Source organism: Trachypithecus francoisi, unplaced genomic scaffold, assembly GCF_009764315.1.
Source record: "Trachypithecus francoisi isolate TF-2019V2 unplaced genomic scaffold, Tfra_2.0 Lachesis_group0, whole genome shotgun sequence".
NCBI classification, from domain to species: Eukaryota; Metazoa; Chordata; class Mammalia; order Primates; family Cercopithecidae; genus Trachypithecus; species Trachypithecus francoisi.
The window spans coordinates 16,024,902-16,045,804 of NW_022681453.1; the positions used below are offsets into that span (position 1 = coordinate 16,024,902).

The following is a 20,903-nucleotide window of genomic DNA, read 5'->3' on the forward strand; positions in this document are numbered from 1 at the left end:
TTTCCTTTAGAAAAACTGCTATACGATGAGGCTTCAATATTTCTGGGAAGCCGCATTCTCCACAGAAGCTCTTGGTAAGGGGAGCTACCGGTAGGACAGCGGCATGGAGGGGATTACCCTATACTAGGGGTCCTTCTATGAGCATTTCTAATGGAGGGTCCCGCCTTGCGGCTCTTTTGGCTTCAATATCTGCTTGGTGGTTCCCTTCTATTTCCCTTCCCTTTCCTTTCTGATGACCCCGGCAGTGTCAGACTGCCGCCTTTTTAGGTTTCTGTACAGCCAATAATAATCTGCTAATGGCTTCCCGATGTTTGATAGGTGTTCCCTCGGAAGTTGGGAATTCCCTTTCTCTCCATATTGCTGCGTGGGCATGGAGGACTAGGTAAGCCTACTTAGAGTCTGTATTTACCCTTTTTCCTTCTCCTAATTCTAGTGTATAATGGCCCCTGCTTTTGCTGGAATGTCTCTCCCTAACAAGGAAGTGGGGCTTTCAGGCATAATTAGAAAGGCATGTGAAAGAGTAAAGTTCCCTAGTCACCACTTAGTGGCTGGGAGAAGCATCTAGTGGCTGCCTGTCCTACGACCCCTCGGATAGTGACAGATCTGGAGGACAGTTATCCGGGACAGGAGAGTAAGACTGAGAAGGTCGTGCCAATGTCCAGGAGACAGTTAACCTCCTGGCCCTCAATGGTCAAGTATACCTGGGGCTCTGTGAGGGTGATGGCATGGGCTGGCGCTTACCCTGGGCACCCTCAGTCCTGCTGCTGGATCATCTGGTTAGTGGCTTCTGACTCAGAGGACCTTCATCTCCTGGGGCAGTGCGCCTTCCAGTGATTCCCTTGACATAGGGGCATGGATGAGGGGGTGGCTTATTTCTATTTGGACAATCTTTTTAAAGTGTCTTTGTAGACCACACTGGAAGCAAGCCCTATTAGGCATTTGATTTGCTCAGCCTTTCCCTTTTCCAGAGCCTCCAAAGTCCGCTTGCCTGAGGGCCATGAATAAAGCGGTGGCCCTCTTTTATCCCATTTGTCCCATTCTATCTGCTCCTCCTGATCTCTGTTTAAAAAAAAACCTAAGTTGCCAAGTTCATTAGGGTTCTAAGTTTTGCTCCAGGCCTAAGGTGGACTTTTGAAGTTTTTTTCTAATGTCTGCAGCTGACTGAGTGATAAACTTATCCTTTAAGATTAGTTGACCTTCAATAAATTCAGGTGACAGAGAGGTATGCTTCCTCAATGCCTCCCTTAGTCTCTCCAGAAAGGCAGTGGGATTTTCTTCCTTTCCCTGTGTTATAGTGGACATCACTGAATAATTTATAGGTTCTTCCTAGTTTTTCTAGCACGCAAGTTAGCAAATGTCTGCGACACCAATCTCCACGTTCTGATTCTGCATCCTAATGAGGGTCTACACTGGGAACTGCCTGCTGGCCCGTGGGGAATTGTTCTCTTTCCTCTGTTGTCATCCTATCATTGACCTGACTGAGATACCAGAGATCGCCAAACTCTCGGGCTGCAGTTATGGCGGCACTTCTCTCATTTGGGGTTAGTGTCTGATTTAGCAGCAACATTATATCTCTCCATGTCAGATCAAAGGATTGTCCTAACCCTTGTAAAACATCAACATAGCCATCAGGGTTATCTGAGAATTTACCTAGGTCTATTTTAATTTGCTTCAAGTCCGAGAGGGAGAAAGGTACATGCACTCTGGCTGGGCCAAATTCTCCTCCTCGCACCACTTGGAGGGAGCATAACTGGGGAATATTGGCACTCTTTGGTTCATTGTTTACCCCTTTCTCTATCTCCTTTCAGACCGTTTGGGTTGAAGGGGGATCCTTATTAGTTGGAGAAGGAGCTGGGGGAACGCCGGGGCAGGGAGGTAGACTCTGAGGGCTTCCTGTAGGGCATAAATTACACTTTTAACATAATCGCAAGTTGTCTCTTAATGAAAAGAAAGTTTGCACATATGGCACTTCATTCCATTTGCCCTATTTTCTACAAAAGAAGTCTAGCTGTAAGATGGTGTTATAGGCCAGGCGCGGTGGCTCACGCCTGTAATCTCAGAACTTTGGGAGGCCGAGGTGGGCGGATCATGAGATCAGGAGATCGAGACCATCTTGGCTAACACGGTGAAATCCCATCTCTACTAAAAATACAAAAAATAAGCCAGGCATGGTGGCGGGCGCCTGTAGTCCCAGCTACTCGGGAGGCTGAGGCAGGAGAATGGCGAACCCGGGAGGCGGAACTTGCAATGAGCCGAGATCGCGCCACTGCACTCCAGCCTGGGCGACAGAGCGAGACTCTGACTCAAAAAAAAAAAAAAGATTGTGTTATAATTTATACTTCCCTTGGAGGGCAGGTTTCTCCCTCTTGAAGAGGATATTGTGGCCAGGGGTACTGCAGAAGAATATCAGTCGTTTGTTTCTTAGCGTCTGAGGGTTACATTGGTCCTAATTCTCCAGAATACATCTTATGGGCGTTTTTGCCTGGCGGGGAATGTTTAAAAAGAACATAGGGATGCCAGCACCCTATGTTCCGATGAGCATTAGTCCTAGAGCATCCTCTATGGTCCTAATGCTTATTCCTTTCCAGGGTGCGTAACCACCCACGGACCTCTGCTTATTGGATTAGTTACACTCACCAATGTAGCAGTCCTGCACCTCTTTTCCCGCCTTTCTGGACCACAAAGAAAGGGGTCCGGGCTGCTGGATTCTAGTGGTCCTTTACCAAGCTGCACAACATTTCTTTTGCACTCGGGTGAGTTCTAGAGCTCAGCTGAGTTTCTGAGTATTTCATAACAACCCAGTTGCCCCATTAAGATGCATTTTTTTGTTGTTGTTGAGATGGAGTCTTGCTCTGTTGCCTAGCCTGGGGTGCAGTAGCACGATCTTGGCTCACTGCAAGCTCTGCCTCCTGGGTTCACACCATTCTCCTGCCTCAGCCTCCCGCGTAGCTGGGACTACAGGCACCTGCCACCATGCCTGGCTAACTTTTTGTATTTTTTAGTAGAGACGGAGTTTCACCATGTTAGCCGGGATGGTCTCGATCTCCTGACCTCATGATCCACCCGCCTCGGCCTCCCAAAGTGTTGGGATTACGATGTAAACCACTGCACCTGGCCAAGATGCATTTTCATAAACAGTTCTTATGCAAATTTGTTTCAGAGAGGGTGTAGGTAACATTTTGAGTCAGGATTGAGATAGAGTTTTAGCCCACTAGGGCCTTTGTCTTTCTTTTCCTTTGTAGGAATATGCCTTAATTATCGATCTTAAGCTTTTTGTTGCCCTGGATTAAGTCCTTTTGGGTATGAAATATGAGAGATGGATCCTGTTTATCCTATGTGCCTTTTTCCTATGAGAAAGAGAGCAAGGAGGAAAAGATGGGCTTGCTGGTTTTGTAAGTACTTTAAGGCTTGGCTGAGTGCAAACAGCTCACATGTTTGAGCAGAACAATTATTAGTCAATTCTAACTCCACTTCCACAAGAGTCTCCTTATCAATTACTGAATACCCACTGTGGTTTTTTTCCTGGGAGGAACCATCTATCGTCCCGTCCTGAAGGGAGTTCCTCCCAGGTCTGGTTGGACGTTTATATGGTGATTAAGATTTAAATCCCCTGTTAGGAAATCTGCTGGGTTAAGGGAATTATCAGTGGTTAGTGTTAAACCACCTTTTTCTAACAGACTAGCCCCATACTTCAAGATTTTTGGGTTACTAAGCTACTTTTTTTTTTTTTTTTTGAGACGGAGTCTCGCTCTCTCGCCCAGGCTGGACTGCAGTGGCTGGATCTCAGCTCACTGCAAGCTCCGCCTCCCGGGTTTACGCCATTCTTCTGCCTCAGCCTCCCAAGTAGCTGGGACTACAGGCGCCCGCCACCTCGCCTGGCTAGATTTTTGTATTTTTTAGTAGAGACAGGGTTTCACCATGTTAGCCAGGATGGTCTTGATCTCCTGACCTCGTGATCCGCCCGTCTCAGCCTCCCAAAGTGCTGGGATTACAGGCGTGAGCCACCGCGCCCGGCCTTTTTTTTTTTTAAACTTAGGATCGTTCTAAACTTAGGCGAGGTGTGTTCACAATGAGGTTTCCTCTAAAGGTTGTTTTTCTACTTTCTTCTGTTAGCAAAGCAGTTGCTGCTACAGATTGAATGCATTTGGGCCATCCACAGGTTACTCGGTTAAGGAGTTTTGATAGGAAGGCTACGGGTTGTCAGTGGTCACAGTGTTTTTGGGCTCCGCCCTTGTTTACACTGACAACAAAGTAGTATTGGAGTGCTATAGGGTCATGAAGGAGATCTTTAATTATCAATTATAGGTTTAAATTTACCTTGGCTTTTAAAGGAATAGGGTACACTGTTTTTTCTTCACTACCTCTCTCTTTCCCTTTTTTCTTTCTCTCTCTCTTTGACTTTCTGTCTCTTCCTCTCTCTTTCTTTCTTTTTTTAGGTGGATTTTGGAAACACAGCAGAAGGATGTTTGCTCATTGCCCCCATTTGCTACTGTAGGAACATGTGCCTCCCTTTAATTTACTCAATTCATCTTCATCCTGATCTATTATGTTGTTGTAGACCCAGTTCCAGTTGTTAAAATACTGGGTTATCAGTTCTAAGGTCCTGGCCAAGGAGCCAAGGCTTGGAGATTGTATTGCAGCGGGGAGTAAGCTGGGTAGAAACTAGGGGAGGAGAGCATCTTACACGATGGGAGAGCAATCCTCCTAGCCATTTACAAACTTGAGGCCCTGGCAAGGGTGGTGGGGAACAGGTCCCACATAACTGCCCATGTCGAGAGCTGTATACCTAAATTGGGAGGGACACCAGGGGCAAGACTCCCTGGGTTCATAGCCTAGGTACCTAAGGCCGCAGCATAGAGCTTCCTTAGATCCCTTTGGAGATACAACTTGCTCTAATACTTGGGAGAGGAAATGAAAGTCTGAAGCATTAGTACCCAGGAGGCAGGGATTGAAGGAAGTAGATTCAGAAGTAAGGAGAATTTTGGGGGCTACACTTTCAAGAAAGTCATGGTCAGGACCCAGGAGGTATGGGTCAGAAGGAAAGGTAGGGGCACACACATGGGCAACTGTTGAGTAGAGACTTCTGGCTGCACTATGATCTTGATCGGCCAATGCTAGGAGTTCAGGGTGACAGCTTTCTGCCTCTAGTCGGCCCTTGGTATCCCCCAGGAAACTGTGAAAGCAGAAGCTGGTTCCAGGCAGACGAACGCTCCCAACCCAGAAGGGTTGGGGGTTGTTAGAAAGCCTTTTCCCTGAAAGCCTCATAGTTGAGTCTTAGGTCCAGTGGCTATGCTAATAGTTTTTAACTGGCTGACAGTTGCCCGGTATTTCCTCTGATTCTAAGGAAGGATAGGACAGGATAGCAAGCAAAAGTGGTCCAATATTACTCACCGCTTTGGAGAATCCTCATACGGGCCACCAGATGTTACCAGGCAGGTCTTTGTTCTTAGAGCTCCCAAGATGGTGGCTGGCCACTCCCAAGATGGTGACAAGCCTTTTGTTCTCTGACCTGGAGTTCTTGGCCTCATGGATTCCAAGGAATGGAACCTTGGGCTATGTGGTGAGTGTTATAGCTCTACTAGAAGCCGTGGGTCACGGAAGAGAACCCTGGAACCCAGCAACTAGTGTTCAGCTCGATTAGGATGAACCCCGGCACTTAAGCTGTGCAGGAACAATGGCAAGCCTCTAGCCTGACTGGGAGCGGCAATGGGCGCCTTGCTGGATCAGAAGCATAGCGGACATCCTGCCCAATCTGGAGGGGTGGAAGTCAATGGCAGGTCTGCTATGGTGGCTTTCAGCAGTGGTGGACAGTGAGTGAAAGCTCAGCTTGAGCTGGAACAAACACAGACCAGAAGAGTGTGCAGTTGCAAGATTTAATAGAGTGAAAACAGAGCTCCTATACAAAGGGAGGGGACTCAAAGCCTGCAAAACTGTCTTTAAAAAAAAAGTTTAAATAGTTACAAATAACTCAATTACTGGCCTAGTTTAAATATTACTATTTTTTTAAAAAATCATTATTTTAGATATATCCCATGGAATTTACATTCTATGGCAATTTGATTTCACATTGTATATTTGAAAACCACATGGATGAACTCAGTCAGAAATTTACGTCATTTCTTTTTTTGCTTGAATGACCATTTCATTCTGCTTTCTCCATATAACTTTTATTTCAATGTTATGCTTGACGGTGCGTTACTGATCATGCTTTTCTACTTTTCATCAGCAGAAATATGCAAATAAATGGATTTTTCAAATTTCCTGGGATGATAGGATATAAAGTTTTAATCTGTTTCTCTTGAACTGAGTTATTATCACAGTTAGTAGTACATGTTGATCAAAACATAGTTATACTATGAAATTCGATATTATTTAACATAGAGGTACATTTCTTTTTTTTTGAGATGGAGTCTCACTCTGTCCTCAAGGCTGGAGTGCAGTGGTGCAATCTTGACTTACTGCAACCTCCACCTCCTGGATTCAAGTGATTCTCCTGCCTCAGCCTCCTGAGTGGCTGGATTACAGGCACATGCCACCGTGCCCAGCTAATTTTTGTATTTTTAGTAGAGACGGGGTTTCACCATGTTGGCCAGGTTGGTCTCGAACTCCTGACCTCGTGATCCACCTGCCTCAGCCTACCAAAGTGCTGGGATTACAGGCATGAGCAACCGTACCCAGCCTAATTATACATTTCTTAATGTGATGGATTAATTTGCTTTGGATCTGTGTCCCCACCAAATCTCATGTCACATTGTAATCCCCAGTGTTGGAGGTGGGGCCTGGTGGGAGATGATTATATCATGGTGGTGGTTTCGCATAGTTTAACACCATCTCCCTTGATGCTGTTCTCGTGATAGCAAGTTCTTGCAATAACTGGTTGTTTGAAGGTGTGTAGCACCTCCCTATTCTCTCTCTTCCTCCTGCTCTGGCCATGTAAGATGCCTTCTTCCTGCTTTGCCTTCTGCCATAATTGTAAGTTTCCTGAGGCCTCCCCAAACGTAGAAGTCTATACAGCCTTCTACGGAGGCTATGTTCTATTGGAACCATGAGCCAATTAAACCTCTTCTCTTCATAAATTACCTAGTTTCACGTATTTCTTTCTTTCTTTCTTTCTTTCTTTCTTTCTTTCTTTCTTTCTTTCTTTTTTTTTTTTGAGACAGAGTCTTGCTCTGTCGCCCAGGCTGGAGTGCAGTGGCTGGATCTCAGCTCACTGCAAGCTCCGCCTCCCAGGTTTACAACATTCTCCTGCCTCAGCCTCCCGAGTAACTGGGACTACAGGTGCCTGCCACCTCACCCAGCTAGTTTTTTGTATTTTTTAGTAGAGACGGGGTTTCACCGTGTTAACCAGGATGGTCTCGATCTCCTGACCTTGTGATCCGCCCGTCTCGGCCTCCCAAAGTGCTGAGATTACAGGCTTGAGTCACCGCGCCCGGCTTCCTTCCCTTCCCTTCCTTCCCTTCCTTCCCTTCCTTCCCTCCCTTCCCTCCCTTCCCTCCTCTCCTTTCCCTTCTTCCGTCCTTCCTTCCTTCCTTCCTTCCTTCCTTCCTCCTTCCTTCCTTCCTTCCTTCCTTCCTTCCTTCCTCTCTCTCTCTCTTTCTTTCTTTCTTTCTTCTTTTCTTGAGACGGAGTCTCACCGTGTCACCCAAGCTGGAGTACAGTGGCACGATCTTGCCTCACTGCAACTGCTACCTCCTAGGTTCAAGTGATTCTCGTGCCTCGGCCTCCCAAGTAGCTGGGATTACAGGCATGCACCACCACACCCAGCAAATTTTTGTATTTTTAGTAGAGACAGCGTTTCACCATGTTGGCCAAGCTGGTCTTGAACTGCTGACCTCAAGGGATCCACCCACTTGGCTTCCCAAAATGCTGGGATTACAGGCATGAGTCATTGTGCCCGGCCGCACATATTTCTTTAAAGCAGTGCCAGAACAGACTAATATATGGTTGATGCTTGCTAATGCTTTTCAGTTAGTTTAAATATCTACCCTTGAGTATTACTTGTTGCTAGAATGACTCAGGATTCAACATCAGTTCTACATTTATTCTTTGTTTTCCAGACACTGAAAAATCATGTTTACAATAAGTAAGTAGATGGGAATTGAAAGGGTTTTATATAGCAGTGTCACTTAAGTCTTGGAAGTTCTTCCAAATTTTATACCAGAAATAACATTGTGATAGGCGAGTGAGGTCAGCAAGATGGCTTACACTAGAGTTGCCTGGCTCTTGTTCCTCCCCTACTTCCCGCCCCAAAAAAGAAAGCAAAACAATAAATAATCAACTATATTTTGTCTAGAGTGGCTGAGAAGTGCGAGGGAGAGCACGAGGAGAAGAGCGAAACTCTCGCAGAGCACAGGAGCCCAGGAGCGTGCCATAGGGTGGGGAGTGAGGCATCTGCCTCTGCATACTGTCTCCCCTGCCAGGATTGGATGGGAGCCAGGGAGGACTTCTTCCAGGAAAAAGGTAAGCTGAAGACCCTTGGCTGTCCCCAACACCACCACAGATGCCAGAAGTCATTGCTACAGGAGCATCCCCCAACTGCCCCTGTCCTCACGGGGCAGAGTTCAATGTGAACAGTTGCCAGGAGTCTGCCTGGCTACATTATCCCAAAGCAGGAACCCCCTTGACATCCCCAATCCCCATGACCTTAACGGCTAGCATGGGGCCATCTTGAAACAGGACCCATATCTGTAGTGAGGCCTACCTGGGGACTGGTAGCGGCAAAACCCCTCCATCCCTGAGGTCCTGCCATAATTCCACTAAATTCACATGGGTACCTACAGCACCAAAACCCTGGATGCCTGGAGTGTAGGTCCAAAGGAATGACTGGGATCCTGAGCCCAAACCCACAAGGCATCCTATCACCCAGGGACACTGGCTGACCTACACTGCAGGGAGGCCCATGCAGCCATTGGGCCCCAAGCACCCACTCCAGGATTGACAGCTGGTCTGGAGGTGGCCCTGAACCACCAGAGAGCGTCTGTCACAGGCACTCACCTAGTCTTCTTGCCCATGGCAGCTAGCCAGCCTACTTCCTCAATCACAACAGTTGAAATATCCAGACAGAAAGTCAACAAAGAAACACTGGGCTGATGGCCGGGCGCGGTGGCTCAAGCCTGTAATCCCAGCACTTTGGGAGGCCAAGACGGGTGGATCAGGAGGTCAGGAGATCGAAACCATCCTGGCTAACACAGTGAAACCCCGTCTCTACTAAAAAATACAAAAAACTAGCCGGGCAAAGTGGCAGGCGCCTGTAGTCCCAGCTACTCGGGAGGCTGAGGCAGGAGAATGGCGGGAACCCGGGAGGCGGAGCTTGCAGTGAGCTGAGATCTGGCCACTGCACTCCAGCCCGAGCGACAGAGCGAGACTCCCTCTCAGAAAAAAAAAAAAGAAACACTGGGCTGAAACTACACCATAGACCAACTGGACCTAACAGACATTTATAGAATATTCCATTCAACAACTGCAGAATACATGTTCCTAACCACACATGGACCATTCTCCAGGACAGATCATCACATTAGGAAGTAAGAAGTGTTCTCTGGGCCCGGCGCGGTGGCTCACGCCTGTAATCCCAGCACTTTGGGAGGCCAAGGCGGGTGGATCACGAGGTCAGGAGATCGAGACCATCCTGGCTAACACGGTGAAACCCCGTCTCTACTAAAAATGCAAAAAAAATTAGCCGGGCGTGGCGGCGGGCGCCTGCAGTCCCAGCTACTTGGGAGGCTGAGGCAGGAGAATGGAGGGAACCCGGGAGGCGGAGCTTGCAGTGAGCCAATATCGCGCCACTGCACTCCAGACTGGGTGACTGAGCAAGTCTCAAAAAAAAAAAAAAAAGAAGAAGTGTTCTCTGCTGAGCTAACCTCTTCAGTGAAACTCTCCCTGACTTAATACATATTTTATTCTATTATTTGATTCCCTTATCTTGCTTTATAGATCTCCATTTCAATGATCTCCATCAAAAATGTTATTTGGAATGCATTCATTCGTTGAGTGATTATTTCCACCTTTAGATGAATGGTAAGCTCTGGAAAGGAGTAAACTCTGTTGTTACTGGGCATCTTCTCTTGAGGTTTGAAATTAGGACACCAAAAGTTTGGTGACCTATAGGTGAACTGTGGCAATGGTAGAGAATTCATGCCCTAATTCTTACCCTTCTGAAACATGTTCAAATTTGTGTGCATCCTTACCCAACTCAGCGCATATTTTACTTGTGCTAGGTTGAATGCTTGTGGATTCCTCAAAACCAGGTAAGGTCCTTTTAAGAAAAGTTCTTCGCACAGTTTCCCTTTTATCTGCATATCCAATGAAACAGGCAAGCAGGTAAAAGCCCAGAAAGACAATGCTTGCCTCAGTTTACAGGCAATTTAGTCAGTGCTGCCTGACTGGTTTTCCAAATGAATGATATAGTCAAGAGCTTACTTAGCTTATTACATTACAAATAATAATAATAATTATAATAACAAAGGCAGTATATAGAGAGTTGAAGAAAACATTTATTCAGTGCCTACTCTGGAATGGGCATGGTATCGTAAATGTTTATATGTATCATATATATTTAAATATTTTTTAAGCCAGGCACAGTGGCTCATGCTTGTAATCCCAGGGCTTTGGGAGGCCAAGACAGGAAGATCACTTGAGGCCAGGAGTTCAAGACCAACCTCGGTAACATAACAATACCCCTGTCTCTACAAAAAAATTAAAAAATTAGCCAGGTGTAGTGGTGTGTGCTTGTAGTCCCAGCTACTCAGGGATGCTGAGGTTGGAGGATTGCTTGAGCCCACAAGTTTGAGGCTACAGTGAGCTGAGCTCACACCACTGCACTCCAGCCTGGGTGTCAGAGAATGACCTTGTCTCAAAAATATATATATATATTCATGTTAAATTTTATTAAAATATATGTATGCATACAAAATGTATGCATGCAAAGTACATATATTTTGTATGCATACATACATTTTAATAAAATTTAACATGATGCATGAAACTATTACTAAAATTTAATATTTTAAACAATCACTTTAAATTCCCCAAGTACTAATCACTGAGAATCGAGAATGTCAGACCCTGAAGGTTGCTGAAATCTAATCCAAACCAGTCATTTGACACATAAAAACAAAGTGAGGCTCTACTGATGGGGCACTAGAAAGAAAATATTAAAACTAATTTTCCCTTACAGGTGGACAGCTTTCAATGAATCATAGAAAAATCTTAATTTATCTTCATTTGGCATGGTAGGCACCTCCAGGTTAGGACTTAAGATAGTGCAGGCCATGCTTCAGAATCTCACGTAAACAGATGTGGTTAAGAATCATCTCTGTGCTAATGCTTAGAATCTCCAGGAAAAACTCTGAATTCATCTCTTAGAAATCGGATGTTAGGCCGGGTGCAGTGGCTTATGCTTATAATCCCAGCACTTTGGGAGGCCAAGTCGGGGACATCACTTGAGGCCAGGAGTTCAATACCAGCTTGGCTAATATGGTGAAACCCCATCTCTACTAAAATTACAAAAATTAGCTGGGCGTGGTGGCATGTGCCTGTAATCTCAGCTACTTGGGAGGCTGAGGCAGGAGAATTGCTTGAACCCAGGAGACGGAGGTTGCAGTGAGCCAAGATGGTGCCACTGCACTCCAGCCTGGGCAACAGTATGAGACTCTCTCAAAAGAAATAGGACGTTGGTAGAGGACTACATGGTCACACATAAATAGAAAATTTTTAATATTGTTCGTAGTATTTGTATGTGAAATAACATTTTATGGAAGATGGCACAGGAACATTTAGAATTCTAAAACACTTTGGCTGGGCGTGGTGGCTCATGCCTGTAATTCCAGCACTTTGGGAGGCCAAGGTGGGCGGAACACTTGAGGTCAGGAGTTCAAGACCAGTCTGGCCAAAATGGTGAAACCCTGCCTGTACTGAAAATATGAAAATTAGCCGGGCATGATGGCGTGGGCCTATAATAAAACTATGCAGGAGTCTGAGGCAGGAGAACTGCTTGAGCACAGGAGGCAGAGTTTGCAGTGAGCCAAGATGGTGCCACTGCACTCTAGCATGGGTGACAGAGCAAGACTCCATCTCCAAATAAAATAAAATAAAACACTTTAAAAATCAACTTTAATTAGAGTCAGTGTTAAACAGCAAATGGGTATTCTTAGATTATCCTAAATGAAATCTAAGTAATTAGGGACAGAAAGGTTCAGAATATCTGAGCCCTTTCCAAATCTAACCCATACTGCAGAATATTCCATTCCAAGTTCTCAGAAAGTGGTAAGATATAGAATGCTAAATGTGTGTGTTTATGAAAAGAAAATTATCCCAGTTTCAAAGTACACATATAATGGAATATTTAATATGACAAGAGAGTCTGAATTAGAAAATCATTTAAGTTTGAGACATAGAACACAAAGACAGGGAATCAAGCAACCTAGATTTTGCCATATTATAGAAAGCCAGTATATTTTTAAGATATTTAAAGACAAGCATGCTGGGCGTGGTGGCTCATGCTTGTAATCTCAGCACTTTGGGAGGCTGAGGAGGGTGGATCACCTGAGGTCAGGAGTTCGAGACCACCCTGACCAACATGGTGAAACCCCGTCTCTATTAAAAATACAAAAATTAGCCAGGCATGGTGGCACATACCTGTAACCCCAGCTACTCCAGAGGCTGGGGCAGGAGAATAGCTTGAACCAGGGAGGCAGAGGTTTCAGTGAGCCGAGATGCACCACTGCACTCCAGCCTCGGTGACAGAGTAAGAAGAAAGAAAGAAAGAAAGAGAGAGAGAGAGAAAAGAAAGAAAGAGAGAAACATAAGCAGATGAGCAGGTGGGGAAAGAAGGGGAGAGAGAGAAAGAAAAGAAGTGAGCAAATGGAGTTAGAGCGTCACAGAATAGTAATAGTCGAGATTAAATATGAAGTTTTGTTTTGTTTTTTGTTTTGTTTTTTTGAGACGGAGTCTCGCTCTGTTGCCCAAGCTGGAGTGCAGTGGCACCATCTCAGCTCACTGCAACCTCTGCCTCCCAGGCGCAAGCAATTCTTCTGCCTCAGCCTCCTGAGTAGTTGGGATTACAGGCATGTGCCACCATGCCCAGCTAATTTTTGTATTTTTAGTAGAGACGGGGTTTCACCAGTTGGTCAGGCTGGTCTCGAACTCCTGACCTCGTGATCCGCCCGCCTCAGCCTCCCAAAGTCCTGGGATTACAGGCGTGAGCCACCGTGCCAGGCCTTGAAGTTTTGGTTTTTTATAAAGGTAAGAGTGATGTTTGATTATAATTTTCTATTGAAGAATTTTTTCCATCAGTGAATCAATGCTTGACTAACATTAAAGACTAAATAATGAAAAATGAAAAATGAAAATAATATTTAAAAAATATTTTTAAAATCTACAGAAGGGTCTATGATAAAGATAGAAGCCAGGATAACAGCACTCAAATAAATAAGAGAAAAGGAGTTAAGAAAAGTAAACAAACAATAAAAGTGGGCAGGAATCTGAAACAGAAAAGCTGAAGACTAATAAAATAGGCAATAATCATTAAGTGAAAGATAACAACTCACTATATAAGCTTAATTTCCAAAGGGATTGATCTGGTATTAGGTGCTTCAAAAAATGATATATATATATATGTGTGTGTGTATATATATGTATCATAATATACATATATGTCAATTATGTACAATGCATACATGTTATATAAAATGTGTACTTCTCTAAAACAGTAGGTCTTTGAACACAGATATGAGCTGAGATTATTAAAAAGAGTAGATTGCTTAAGAGGAAAAGCACAATGCAGTATGAATACAGCTCAGAAGAAGCCTGGATGGATTTATTATCATCTATTGGCCTCTGGACTTGATTAAAAATTGAGGAGACAGTCTCCCTAAAATCCATGTACACTCTCACTCTCCAAACTTTGACAATTTTTTTGCACAAGCAACGCAGCACTGCCACTTTGGCATTACTACTGACATGGCACTTTTCATGTTGCAATATTTTAGAGTCTCTTAGAGCTTACAGAAGATGACAAGGTCACATTTTGGAAGTGTGATGGTATAAAGGTGATCATAAAAGTCAAGTATGAGGGGAAATGTCTCAGCTTTATATTCTATATGAAAATAAATCCAGTAACTCCAATGTTACTGGCAAGTGTTTAGTTTGCTTTCTTCTCTTAAGAACTTCTCTTAAGCCACTGCTTTCTTCTCTTAAGCCAGTGATTTCATGATGTTCAACATACAGTGATAGGCTCAGACTCCACACTGACGGACGCTTTCTCAGGCCCACTAATGCTTAACTGAAGATGATACAAATGGGACTGCAAGCCTGTTCGTAAGCATTCAAGTGAATCATTTTCTCAATAAAAAAATACATCAGGCTCATCCAGCCAGAACCCAGAGAGAAAGTGGTAGATGGACATATATTAAATATAATTCATGTGATAATTGCTTTGATGATCTCATCTAACTATAGTCATGCATCGCTTAATGATGGGGATACATTCTAAGAAATGCGTCATTAGGCGATTTCATCGTTGTGTGAACATCATAGAGTATACTTACACAACCTGAAATGGTATAGCCTACTACGGTATAGTGTATGGCTCTTAGACTACAAACCTGTATAGCACGCTACTGTACTGAGTACTGTAGGCAATTGTGACATGTGGTAAGCATTTCTGTACCCTAAACATATCTAAACATAAAAAAGGTATACCATAAATATGGTATAAAAGACAAAAATGGTACCACTTGTATAGGGCACTTATCATGAATAGAGCTTGCAGGACTGGAAGTTGCTCTGGGTGAGTCAGTGAGTGAGTGGTGGGTGAATGTGAAGGCTGAGGACATTACTGTACACTCTTGTAAATTTAACACTGAACACTGAGGCTACACTAATTTAAAAATTTTTTTCTTCAATGATAAAGTAACGTTAACTTACTTTAACTTTTTACTTTATAAACTTTTAAAAAAGTTTTGTCTACTTTGTAATAACAGAAAGCTTAAAACACAAACATTATATGACTGTACAAAAATATGTTCTTGATATCCTTATATATAAGCTTTTTTCTTTTTTTTCTTTTTTTTTTTTTCACTTTTTAAACTTTTGTTAAAATCTAAGACACCAGACCAGACACAGTGGCCCACGCCTGTAATCCCAGCACTTTGGGAAGCCGAGGTGGGCGGATCACCTGAGGTTAGGAATTTGAGACCAGCCTGACCAACATGGTGAAACCCCATCTCTACTAAAAATACAAAAATTAGCCAGGCATGGTGCAGGAGTACCTGTAATCCCAGCTACTCTGGAGGCTGAGGCAGGAGAATTGTTTGAACCCATGAGGTGGAGGCTGCGAAGAACTGAGATCGCACCACTGCACTCCAGCCTGGGCAACAGAGTTAAACTCTGTCTCAAAAAAAAAAAAAAAAAAACTGAGACACAAGCACATTAGCTTAGGCCTATATGGGGTCAGCATCATTAAGATGTCACTTAGCAAAAGGAGTTTTCAGCTCCATTATAATATTATGGGACCACTGTCATATATGTGGTTCATTGTGGACTGAAACGTTATGCCGTGCATGACAGTATTAAAATATCTTGAGATGTGTGTGCTATAATGTTTATTTTGCAGACTAAGGTGATAAAAGTACTTTTATCAGCAAGAATACGTAGATAAATTCAGACAGCACTTTGGCTGGAAGACTTAGGAAGCGATATAGCTAAGGCTGATCAAGAGGAAGCGCCTTGATCAGAGCTGCAATTCCAGGAAAGAACTCTTTGTCTTCACTGGAGAGCCACGTTGGCATCTCTTACAACATTTCCTCTTGCCTGAAATATATGAATACTCATCTAACTGACCTCTGCTGCTAGGACTGTGGCTCAGGGATGACAGTCTCTCTGTGTGTGATCAGGAGCAGCTAAACTCTGGGTTATAACTTTGGGAACCTCTGACCTCATTTCTTTCCAGAGCTGTGATTATGATGTCATCTGCAGCACTAATGAAAATTCTACAGTAAGTAGAAGTAAGTGATTATTCCCAAAACTGCCTTGATTGATCAAAATATTGTAAAGCAGAGTCATACTTCACTCAGGTAGAATTTGCAGCCATGAAGATAAAGGGGATATAGGACCCATCATAGCCCAAGAATGGCTATGTGGACATCACGCTAATTCTCTAAAAACATTTCATCCAAGGTATTAATTGTTGTAAACTACTAGTGGTTAATGAAAATACCCAAAGAGATTGTCAAAAATAATTAGAAGAGAAACTTTCCAGCAATTTCCAGAGTGATGGGAAGCAGATATCCTCAGATGCAATAAATGAGTGTAGAGAATTGAATTCTACTTTCCAGATAGACTTATGGTTCCTTTGAGGGATAAATTTCCCTGATGTGTGATTCCACATACTTCCTCACAAATATTAAATACCCAGACATTTATGATAGAAATAGTGAAATAGAAACACAAGAAAGAGTGGAACTTCCCAGTGAAGATTCTTACTAACAAAAGAAAATTAGATATATATTTTTAAAAGAGTGGAACTGCCAAGGAGATAGAAATACATAAAGACCATTTTTTTTCTCCCACCAATGCCATCTCAACAAAGAGGAAATGCTGATTTTGTCCAAAACTATTCAGAGAGACTTTAATGTAACACTATAGGAGTAACTCCTGAATTAAGCATGAAGGAAGTTTTTGAGGGATTGATGGTTATAGCAGCCTCATTTAAACTGTGGTTTTGGAGAAGTCTAGGAAGTGGAGGCAAATATTGTTATGTAAGAAACTTATTAAATCTTTTAAAGGTGAAAAGAGGAAGGATTTTTAGCATTTATCATATCCTCTGGTACACATATGTCATACCATGTCACCCAGAGAACCTACTTCCTATCTGTGAGATTCAATTAGCATGATGTTCTCAGTATAGTAAAATGTCAAAATGATCAGGATCCCTTCAGATACATTGTGACATAGTACAGAAAAGTTGCCATCATCTGTGGAAAGAGAGAAACATGAACTGCTTTCTTACCGAGGTAAATGAAAATCGCTTTTGATCATCTTTGCTGATAAAGATGAAAAAGAACACATTCTTCAGATAAATAGGCACATACCACCTGCCAGAGCCTGTTGATCTAGTCCTGTAAGGTTAACACAATATGCACCGCAGCTGCTTATGAAATAACCACAGGGTTAGGGTAGTTGACTCTCATCTGCCCTGATCCATCTTGTTTTTGCAGTAGCCATTCTTGGGCTATGATGGGTCCTATATCCCCTTTATCTTCATGGCTGCAATTCTACCTGAGTGAAGTATGACTCTGCTTTACAATATTTTGATCAATCAAGGCAGTTTTGGGAATAATCACTTACTTCTACTTACTGTAGAATTTTACTTTATGGGTCATAAAACCAGTATGTGTGCTCTGCCAGCTGCCATCATAATTTTATAATTATAGACCAGGGAGCTGACAATAGGGTAAGTTTGCAGAACCACTGCATCCAACAGAAGATGGACTTGGGCGGGGCGCGGTGGCTCACACCTGTAATCCCAGCACTTTGGGAGGCTGAGGCAGGTGAATCACTTGAGGTCAGGAGCTCAAGGCCAGCCTGGCCAGCATGGTGAAACCCATCTCTACTAAAGATACAAAAAAATTGGGCCGCGCGCGGTGGCTCAAGCCTGTAATCCCAGCACTTTGGGAGGCCAAGGCGGGTGGATCACAAGGTCAGGAGATCGAGACCATCCTGGCTAAGACGGTGAAACCCCGTCTCTGCTAAAAATACAAAAAATTAGCCGGGCGCGTTGGCAGGCGCCTGTAGTCCCAGCTACTCGGGAGGCTGAGGCAGGAGAATGGCGTGAACCCGGGAGGCGGAGCTTGCAGTGAGCCGAGATCACGCCACTGCACTCCAGCCTGGGTGATGAGCAAGACTCCATCTCAAAAAACAAAACAAAACAAACAAAAAAAAAATACAAAAAAACTAGCCAGGCGAGGTGGTGGGCGCCTGTAGTCCCAGCTACTCGGGAGGCTGAGGCGGGAGAATGGTGTGAACCCCGGAGGCGGAGTTTGCAGTGAGTTGAGATCCGGCCACTGCACTCCAGCCTGGGCGACAGAGCAAGACTCTGTCTCAAAAAAAAAAAAAAAAAAAAGATAGACTTGGGCCATGTATCCTCTGGTGCCCACATGCCCCAGTTTAACATTTTTATCATCCTAGTATCAGGGTGAGCTCATTATCTATATCCAACAGTCCTCAATAAATCTAGGCATATTCCCTTCCCTAGTGTTTATTACTTGGGTCCATGGCCAGAGGTCCCACTGCAAAGACTAGGTAGATACAAGTTTTCTATATTTGCAGAGGTTCTGTTGCTTGCATTCTCAATGATACCCAGGTCCCCATTCAAGCAATGGGCCCTATGTGCAAGAACTCATTCGGATATCAAAATTGTGGGAAGGGTCATCATTTTCTGCTTGGTGGCTGACATGAATCTTCTGTACGCCTGATCTTTTTCATTTCTGGTCATAGAAGCTGAGCAGTATCATCACTGGCTGCCCATCCAATCTTGTCCCTAGGAACAAAAAGACCTATTTGCCTTTTGCCACAAATCCTTCTGGATCAAGGCCCCCCGTTTGCAAAGCCAGCCTTTACTTGGAAGATGGTCCTGAAAAACAAAAGTGCGGAAGTGGGGAAATGAGACAAGGAAGGTAGAAAAGCCATCCAAGGTGAGGTTTCTGCTCACTCCCACTTGGGGAATCACTGAGAAATGCTGTGAAACAAACTCGGAATCCTCCCGGTTGAGTATGTAAAGCTGCAACATTTGTCCATCAACTCCCATGCCCCAGGGTTTGACTTTTACCCCCACAGTCTTGGTACCTGCCTGTGTTCGAACAAGTAAGCTCACGTGATACCAGAGAAAGCCTCAGGCAGAGAAGAGATGCCCAGATGTGAGATATAATGAAGATGATAGCACACGGGAAGCTGTCCTGCCCTACGGCTGCAGGTGAACTTAGGTGGGCCAAGGGAGCACCAGCAGTGTCTGACACACATCTCAGTGCAATCTAGTGAGTGAATCAGAGCTTCCATCCCCGGACAATCAGTGGAACCACTCTATTCCTCTTCATTGAGGACCTGAGAAACTTGCCAAATTGCTTATAAACGTGTTCAAAGCACAGAGCAAGTTCAGAGAATCGTATTTTCTCTAAATCCTTATTCATTTCGGGAAAAGACATTTTCTCATTAGAAGACATTTAACAGGGGTCTTTAAGATTTCAAGATTATAAATATCAGCCATGGGCACCCTACACTCATGTGGTCTGAGAGTTGCTGATTTACTCTCACTAGGAGGATGTGGCTAACCAAATTGAGAGCCACTGAGACACCTAATTGTGGGGAGAAATTATGAATTTTCCTAAATGAAAGAAAATAATCATGAAGTAGAAATACACTTTTTTTTTTTTGAGACGGAATCTCACTGTGTCACCCAGGCTGGAGTGCAGTGGCACCATTGTGGCTCACTGCAACCTCTGCCTCCTGGGTTCAAGCGATTCTCCTGCCTCAGCCTCCCAAGTAGCTGGGATTGCAGGTGCCCACCACCATGCCCGACTAATTTTTGTATTTTTAGTTGAGATGGGGCTTCACCATGGTGGTCAGGCTGGTCTTGAACTCCTGACCTCAAGTGATCCACCCACCTCGGCCTCCCAAAGTGCTGGGATTACAGGCGTGAGACACCGCGCCCGGCCTGAAATACACTTTTTCAAAGGCTGATATTTTTTTATAATCATGGGTACTTACAAAGAAAAATTGAAACACCAATTTACAATGAATGGGAAGAATTTTCCACGGGAAAAATAGTGAAATTAAACTTAGATGAATAGATGCTATTTGGTGGAATGTGGCAAAAAACATGTTTGTCCTTCACGTAGACGTGTCAATCCTCTTTGCATCTGGATGGGATCTTTTGAGGACCCACTACCCATGGGCTGCCACACTTGCCAGACACCAAGTCCTGTGGGTGACTGCTAGGCCGGGGTGGTTAAGGCATGGTTGTGTCTTCACTGTTTTTCATCCCACTTGCATATAGTGGGCTCTGAGGCCACACAGGATGGTGGAGCCACATCAAACTCCTGTGCCAGGGGCAGATAAACTTCACGTGTTATCTCTGGATTCAGGCAATTTATCTCAATGAAAAATTGTGGTGCTTACTGTTCCAGAAACTGGAATAACCTTCATTGATATGGAAAATATCAACCTTCAACCTAAATAATGGCTCTTGAGATATGACTTTGGCAGAGATTCAGTAAGGTCCTTGTGATCCCCATGTGTAGAAGAGAGCAAGGGAAACATCAGATTTCTTCATATTAGACTGGAATGATTGTGCCTGAGCTATGATGTGATTTTTTTCTGTTATTTTGCAGGTTTATATTTATTGTCGTGATCTAGTCAGCAGAATACATTTTCTCTTTTCTTAAATTATGTATCTGCAAACCTTCAGCAATGTTTAAATTTTCCATGTAAACAGAATGGGTTTTTGAAATACAGCTCTTCCAGCAAAAAAAAAAAAAAAAAGAAAGAAAGAAAGAAATACAGCTCTTTCAAAATCAAGAGGACTTAGCTGGAAAGTAAATTTGAATATGAAGTTTATTCAAGAGGCCTCCTGATGTCAAAAGCATTTGACTATGCATTGTTTTATTAGTTATATTGCTACATACAAACCACCCCTAAAACTTTGCTGCTTTAAATAAACCATTTATTTAGCTCATTCTTTTGTGGGCCCGGCTCAGTCCTTTAGAAGGCTATCCTTCTAAACGGTTTCTGACTTAGCTGCATCTCAGCTGGGCTCATGCACACATCTGCAGCCAAGCAGCAGGTCACTCAGGTGCTGCTTGTCTCGAGTGGCATCACTTACGTGGCTGGAGGATGATGGTGGTCCACTC

The 20,903-nt window shown here is 43.9% G+C and overlaps 1 long non-coding RNA gene across 1 annotated transcript; it reads left to right on the plus strand.

Moving 5' to 3' along the window:
• The first annotated feature begins 16,044 nt into the window (after positions 1-16,044).
• LOC117076377 lies at positions 16,045-19,386 on the plus strand. The gene is made up of 3 exons (XR_004434348.1): positions 16,045-16,176; positions 18,496-18,692; positions 18,835-19,386. It is a non-coding gene; the product is annotated as an uncharacterized LOC117076377 (long non-coding RNA).
• Positions 19,387-20,903: the final 1,517 nt, after the last annotated feature.